This window comes from Cetorhinus maximus, unplaced genomic scaffold (genome assembly GCF_964194155.1).
Source record: "Cetorhinus maximus unplaced genomic scaffold, sCetMax3.hap1.1 HAP1_SCAFFOLD_4873, whole genome shotgun sequence".
In the NCBI taxonomy this organism is placed as follows: Eukaryota; Metazoa; Chordata; class Chondrichthyes; order Lamniformes; family Cetorhinidae; genus Cetorhinus; species Cetorhinus maximus.
In genome coordinates, this window is record NW_027600772.1 from 1411 (window position 1) to 9919 (window position 8509).

General features: G+C 53.8%; 1 long non-coding RNA gene across 1 annotated transcript; it reads left to right on the forward strand.

Moving 5' to 3' along the window:
* Positions 1-363: 363 nt before the first annotated feature.
* On the forward strand, positions 364-8412 carry LOC144678615 (uncharacterized). Its single transcript, XR_013576144.1, has 4 exons — positions 364-464; positions 5061-5140; positions 5246-5332; positions 8338-8412. It is a non-coding gene; the product is annotated as an uncharacterized LOC144678615 (long non-coding RNA).
* The last annotated feature ends 97 nt before the right edge of the window (positions 8413-8509 follow it).

Here is an 8509-nt window from a genome sequence, read left to right on the forward strand (position 1 = left end):
AGTGCGGCGCTCCCTCAGCACTGACCCTCCGACAGTGCGGCGCTCCCTCAGCACTGACCCTCCGACAGTGCGGCGCTCCCTCAGCACTGACCCTCCGACAGTGCGGAGCTCCCTCAGCACTGACCCTCCGACAGTGCGGCGCTTCCTCAGCACTGACCCTCCGACAGTGCGGCGCTCCCTCAGCACTGACCCTCCGACAGTGCGGCGCTCCCATAGTGCTGACCCTCCGACAGTGCGGCGCTCCCACAGCGCTGACCCTCCGACAGTGCGGCACTCCCTCAGCACTGACCCTCCGACAGTGCGACGCTCCCTCAGTACTACCTGTGTAAAGTGTGACTCTGGATTCTCCTTATTATCAGTCCAACAGGAAAGTCCCTATTGACTGTACTGACAGTGTGACCCAAGTGGACAGAAGTGTGATAAATTGCAACATCTCCCACCCAGTATTCGCTCAACATGCAGAGGTAAGAGACAGAGACGCCATTCAGTGTACAGATATCTCCCTGAGAGAGAGAGGGGACTGAGAGACACCAGTCAGTGTACAGATATCTCACTGAGAGAGAGAGGGGACTGAGAGACACCAGTCAGTGTACAGATATATCCCTGAGAGAGAGAGGGGACTGAGAGACACCAGTCAGTGTACAGATATCTCCCTGAGAGAGAGAGGGGACTGAGAGACACCTGTCAGTGTACAGATATCTCCCTGAGAGAGAGAGGGGACTGAGAGACACCAGTCAGTGTACAGATATCTCCCTGAGGGAGAGAGAGGGGACTGAGAGACACCAGTCAGTGTACAGATATCTCCCTGAGAGAGAGAGAGGGACTGAGAGACACCAGTCAGTGTACAGATATATCCCTGAGAGAGAGAGAGGGACTGAGAGACACCAGTCAGTGTACAGATATCTCCCTGAGAGAGAGAGAGGGGACTGAGAGACACCAGTCAGTGTACAGATATCTCCCTGAGAGAGAGAGGGGACTGAGAGACACCAGTCAGTGTACAGATATCTCCCTGAGAGAGAGAGAGGGACTGAGAGACACCAGTCAGTGTACAGATATCTCCCTGAGAGAGAGAGGGGACTGAGAGACACCAGTCAGTGTACAGATATCTCCCTGAGAGAGAGAGGGGACTGAGAGACACCAGTCACTGTACAGATATCTCCCTGAGTGAGAGAGGGGACTGAGAGACACCAGTCAGTGTACAGATATCTCCCTGAGAGAGAGAGGGGACTGAGAGACACCAGTCAGTGTACAGATATCTCCCTGAGAGAGAGAGGGGACTGAGAGACACCAGTCAGTGTACAGATATATCCCTGAGAGAGAGAGAGGGACTGAGAGACACCAGTCAGTGTCCAGATATCTCCCTGAGAGAGAGAGGGGACTGAGAGACACCAGTCAGTGTACAGATATCTCCCTGAGAGAGAGAGGGGACTGAGAGACACCAGTCAGTGTACAGATATCTCCCTGAGAGAGAGAGGGGACTGAGAGACACCAGTCACTGTACAGATATCTCCCTGAGTGAGAGAGGGGACTGAGAGACACCAGTCAGTGTACAGATATCTCCCTGAGAGAGAGAGGGGACTGAGAGACACCAGTCAGTGTACAGATATCTCCCTGAGAGAGAGAGGGGACTGAGAGACACCAGTCAGTGTACAGATATATCCCTGAGAGAGAGAGAGGGAATGAGAGACACCAGTCAGTGTCCAGATATCTCCCTGAGAGAGAGAGGGGACTGAGAGACACCAGTCAGTGTACAGATATCTCCCTGAGAGAGAGAGAGGGGACTGAGAGACACCAGCCAGTGTACAGATATCTCCCTGAGAGAGAGAGAGGGGACTGAGAGACACCAGTCAGTGTACAGATATATCCCTGAGAGAGAGAGAGGGACTGAGAGAAACCAGTCAGTGTCCAGATATCTCCCTGAGAGAGAGAGGGGACTGAGAGACACCAGTCAGTGTACAGATATCTCCCTGAGAGAGAGAGGGGACTGAGAGACACCAGTCAGTGTACAGATATCTCCCTGAGAGAAAGAGGGGACTGAGAGACACCAGTCAGTGTACAGATATCTCACTGAGAGAGAGAGAGGGGACTGAGAGACACCAGTCAGTGTACAGATATCTCCCTGAGAGAGAGAGGGACTGAGAGACACCAGTCAGTGTACAGATATCTCCCTGAGAGAGAGAGAGGGGACTGAGAGACACCAGTCAGTATACAGATATCTCCCTGAGAGAGAGAGAGGGGACTGAGAGACACCAGTCTGTGTACAGATATCTCCCTGAGAGAGAGAGAGGGGACTGAGAGACACCAGTCAGTGTACAGATATCTCCCTGAGAGAGAGAGGACTGAGCGACACCAGTCAGTGTACAGATATCTCCCTGAGAGAGAGAGGGGGGACTGAGTGACACCAGTCAGTGTACAGATATCTCCCTGAGAGAGAGAGGGGACTGAGCGACACCAGTCAGTGTACAGATATCTCCCTGAGAGAGAGAGGGGACTGAGAGACACCAGTCAGTGTACAGATATCTCCCTGAGAGAGAGATGGGACTGAGCGACACCAGTCAGTGTACAGATATCTCCCTGAGGGAGAGAGGGGACTGAGAGACACCAGTCAGTGTACAGATATCTCCCTGAGAGAGAGAGGGACTGAGAGACACCAGTCAGTGTACAGATATCTCCCTGAGTGAGAGAGGGGACTGAGAGACACCAGTCACTGTACAGATATCTCCCTGAGTGAGAGAGGGGACTGAGAGACACCAGTCAGTGTACAGATATCTCCCTGAGAGAGAGAGGGGACTGAGAGACACCAGTCAGTGTACAGATATCTCCCTGAGAGAGAGAGGGGACTGAGAGACACCAGTCAGTGTACAGATATATCCCTGAGAGAGAGAGAGGGACTGAGAGACACCAGTCAGTGTCCAGATATCTCCCTGAGAGAGAGAGGGGACTGAGAGACACCAGTCAGTGTACAGATATCTCCCTGAGAGGGAGAGGGGACTGAGAGACACCAGTCAGTGTACAGATATCTCCCTGAGAGAGACAGGGGACTGAGAGACACCAGTCAGTGTACAGATATCTCCCTGAGAGAGAGAGGGGACTGAGAGACACCAGTCAGTGTACAGATATCTCACTGAGAGAGAGAGAGGGGACTGAGAGACACCAGTCAGTGTACAGATATCTCCCTGAGAGAGAGAGGGACTGAGAGACACCAGTCAGTGTACAGATATCTCCCTGAGAGAGAGAGAGGGGACTGAGAGACACCAGTCAGTGTACAGATATCTCCCTGAGAGAGAGAGGGGACTGAGAGACACCAGTCAGTGTACAGATATCTCCCTGAGAGAGAGAGGGGGGACTGAGTGACACCAGTCAGTGTACAGATATCTCCCTGAGAGAGAGAGGGGACTGAGAGACACCAGTCAGTGTACAGATATCTCCCTGAGAGAGAGAGAGGACTGAGCGACACCAGTCAGTTTACAGATATCTCCCTGAGAGAGAGAGGGGGGACTGAGTGACACCAGTCAGTGTACAGATATCTCCCTGAGAGAGAGAGGGGGACTGAGAGACACCAGTCAGTGTACAGATATCTCCCTGAGAGAGAGAGGGGGGACTGAGTGACACCAGTCAGTGTACAGATATCTCCCTGAGAGAGAGAGAGGGGACTGAGAGACACCAGTCAGTGTACAGATATCTCCCTGAGAGAGAGAGGGGACTGAGAGACACCAGTCAGTGTACAGATATCTCCCTGAGAGAGAGAGGGGACTGAGAGACACCAGTCAGTGTACAGATATCTCCCTGAGAGAGAGAGGGACTGAGAGACACCAGTCAGTGTACAGATATCTCCCTGAGAGAGAGAGGGGACTGAGAGACACCAGTCAGTGTACAGATATCTCCCTGAGAGAGAGAGAGGGGACTGAGAGACACCAGCCAGTTTACAGATATCTCCCTGAGAGAGAGAGAGGGGACTGAGAGACACCAGTCAGTGTACAGATATATCCCTGAGAGAGAGAGAGGGACTGAGAGACACCAGTCAGTGTCCAGATATCTCCCTGAGAGAGAGAGGGGACTGAGAGACACCAGTCAGTGTACAGATATCTCCCTGAGAGAGAGAGGGGTCTGAGAGACACCAGTCAGTGTACAGATATCTCCCTGAGAGAGAGAGGGGACTGAGAGACACCAGTCAGTGTACAGATATCTCCCTGAGAGAGAGAGGGGACTGAGAGACACCAGTCAGTGTACAGATATCTCACTGAGAGAGAGAGAGGGGACTGAGAGACACCAGTCAGTGTACAGATATCTCCCTGAGAGAGAGAGGGGACTGAGCGACACCAGTCAGTGTACAGATATCTCCCTGAGAGAGAGAGGGGACTGAGAGACACCAGTCAGTGTACAGATATCTCCCTGAGAGAGAGAGGGGATTGAGAGACACCAGTCAGTGTACAGATATCTCCCTGAGAGAGAGAGGGGACTGAGCGACACCAGTCAGTGTACAGATATCTCCCTGAGAGAGAGAGGGGACTGAGAGACACCAGTCAGTGTACAGATATCTCCCTGAGAGAGAGAGGGGACTGAGAGACACCAGTCAGTGTACAGATATCTCCCTGAGAGAGAGAGGGGACTGAGAGACACCAGTCAGTGTACAGATATCTCCCTGAGAGAGAGAGGGACTGAGAGACACCAGTCAGTGTACAGATATCTCCCTGAGAGTGAGAGGGTACTTAGAGACGCCAGTCAGTGTACAGATATCTCCCTGAGAGAGAGGGACTGAGAGACACCAGTCAGTGTACAGATATCTCCCTGAGAGAGAGAGAGGGGACTGAGGGACACCAGTCAGTGTACAGATATCTCCCTGAGAGAGAGAGAGGGGACTGAGAGACACCAGTCAGTGTACAGATATCTCCCTGAGAGAGAGAGGGACTGAGAGACACCAGTCAGTGTACAGATATCTCCCTGAGAGAGAGAGGGGACTGAGAGACACCAGTCAGTGTACAGATATCTCCCTGAGAGAGAGAGGGACTCAGGGAATATTGACCCCAGTTCAATCCATTTGCTCTGAATTCTATTTCCAGGTAGTTTTCAATCTCACGCTCGATGTATCGAACTCTGAAAGCTGGAGTCACTCAATTCTGCTCAACGTTACATCCACCAGGTAACGCCTTTTGCCTCCCTCGGACTCCTGACTCCTCCTTTGCCGCTGGGTTCGCTCTCCGTCCTGTTGAACTGCCCCTCTCACCCTCTCTCTCTCTCCCCTCAGCGAGAACGAGGACCCCAGCACCTTACAGGATAACAGGGCCTCGCTCGAGATCGCCGTCCGATACCATGTCAATCTGCTGGTGAAGGGGTGAGTGAGACCAGAATGACCACTCGCACGCACACTGACACACTCCCACACGCTCGCACACACACAGACACACTCCCACACGCTCGCACACACACAGACACACTCCCACACGCTCGCACACACACAGACACACTCCCACACGCTCGCATACACACAGACACACTCCCACACGCTCGCACACACACTGACACACTCCCACACGCTCGCACACACACACTGACACACTCCCACACGCTCGCACACAGACACACTCCCACACGCTCGCACACACACTGACACACTCCCACACGCTCGCACACACACACTGACACACTCCCACACGCTCGCACACACACACTGACACACTCCCACACGCTCGCACACACACTGACACACTCCCACACGCTCGCACACACACTGACACACTCCCACACGCTCGCGCACACACTGACACACTCCCACACGCTCGCACACACACTGACACACTCCCACACGCTCGCACACACACAGACACACTCCCACACGCTCGCACACACACTGACACACTCCCACACGCTCGCACGCACACTGACACACTCCCACACGCTCGCACACACACAGACACACTCCCACACGCTCGCACACACACTGACACACTGCCACACGCTCGCACACACACAGACACACTCCCACACGCTCGCACACTGACACACTCCCACACGCTCGCACACACACAGACACACTCCCACACGCTCGCACACACACAGACACACTCCCACACGCTCGCACACACACAGACACACTCCCACACGCTCGCACACACACAGACACACTCCCACACGCTCGCACACACACAGACACACTCCCACACGCTCGCACACACACAGACACACTCCCACACGCTCGCACACACACTGACACACTCCCACACGCTCGCACACACACTGACACACTCCCACACGCTCGCACACACACAGACACACTCCCACATGCTCGCACACACACAGGCACACTCCCACACGCTCACACACACACTGACACACTCCCACACACTCGCACACACACAGACACACTCCCACATGCTCGCACACACACAGGCACACTCCCACACGCTCACACACACACTGACACACTGCCACACGCTCGCACACAAACTGACACACTCCCACACGCTCGCACACACACTGACACACTGCCACACGCTCGCACACACACAGACACACTCCCACACGCTCGCACACACACACTGACACACTCCCACATGCTCGCACACACACTGACACACTCCCACACGCTCGCACACACACAGACACACTCCCACACGCTCGCACACACACAGACACACTCCCACACGCTCGCACACACACACACTAACTCACACACGCTCGCACACAGACACACTCCCACACGCTCGCACACACACAGACACACTCCCACACGCTCGCACACACACTGACACGCTCGCACACTGACACACTCCCACACACTCGCACACAGACACACTCCCACACACTCGCACACACACACACACACTCACACACACACACGCTCACACTCGCACACATACAGTCACTCACTTTCGCACACACACACACACACACGCTCACACACACACAGCCACTCACACTCCCACACATACAGTCACTCACTCTCGCACACACACACACACACACACACACACAGTCACTCACATTCGCACGCACACACACACACACACACACACACACACAGTCACTCACATTCGCACGCACACACACTCGCACACGCGCACACACACATATACACACGCACGCACCCTCACACACACACTCACACAAACACACCACACGCTCACATATACACACACACACATATACACACAACACTGTCACACACACAGACTCACATACACACACACACTCAGGAACACACACACACTAACTCACACACGCTCACACACACTCAAGCACTCACTCGCTCACACACAGGAAACACACACTCACTCCTACAAACAACACACACACACACAGTCACACACACACAAACACACACACACTGATTCCCCACACACACACACACAAATCACAAGCACAGACTCACACACACAACAAATTCACAGTCTCACTCATACACACACACACACTCACTGACTCACACAAAGGCAGACACACAAGTACTCACATACAGTATCACACACACACATACACACGAATAGATAGTGTGTGTTAGATACACTGTCCTTTCCCCCTCTGGGACCGGGTGTCACAGTGCGTTAGATACACTGTCCTTTCCCCCTCTGGGACCGGGTATCACAGTGCGTCAGATACACTGTCCTTTCTCCCTCTGGGACCGGGTGTCACAGTGCGTTAGATACACTGTCCTTTCCCCCCTCTGGGACCGGGTATCACAGTGCGTTAGATACACTGTCCTTTCCCCCTCTGGGACCGGGTGTCACAGTGCGTTAGATACACTGTCCTTTCCCCCCTCTGGGACCGGGTGTCACAGTGCGTTAGATACACTGTCCTTTCCCCCTCTGGGACCGGGTGTCACAGTGCGTTAGATACACTGTCCTTTCCCCCTCTGGGACCGGGTGTCACAGTGCGTTAGATACACTGTCCTTTCCCCCTCTGGGACCGGGTGTCACAGTGCGTTAGATACACTGTCCTTTCCCCCTCTGGGACCGGGTGTCACAGTGCGTTAGATACACTGTCCTTTCCCCCCTCTGGGACCGGGTATCACAGTGCGTTAGATACACTGTCCTTTCCCTCTCTGGGACCGGGTGTCACAGTGCGTTAGATACACTGTCCTTTCCCCCTCTGGGACCGGGTGTCACAGTGCGTTAGATACACTGTCCTTTCCCCCTCTGGGACCGGGTGTCACAGTGCGTTAGATACACTGTCCTTTCCCCCTCTGGGACCGGGTGTCACAGTGCGTTAGATACGCTGTCCTTTCCCCCTCTGGGACCGGGTGTCACAGTGCGTTAGATACACTGGGACCGGGTGTCACAGGTCTTTGTGCTGAAGGATGAGTGTGTTGAGTCTCTTTAATCTTTCTCTGTTTAAACCCAGTTTGGACTCCACAAATTACGTGAATTTATCCCTGAGTTCCCAGGAGTCGAAGGAGGTGGTTCATCGATACCAGGTAAATAGGGCTGATTCACCAACTCTCCCCACTTCTCTCTCTCTCTCTCTCTCCCTGTCTCTCTGTCTCTCTCTCTCTCTCTGTCTCCCTCTCTCTCTA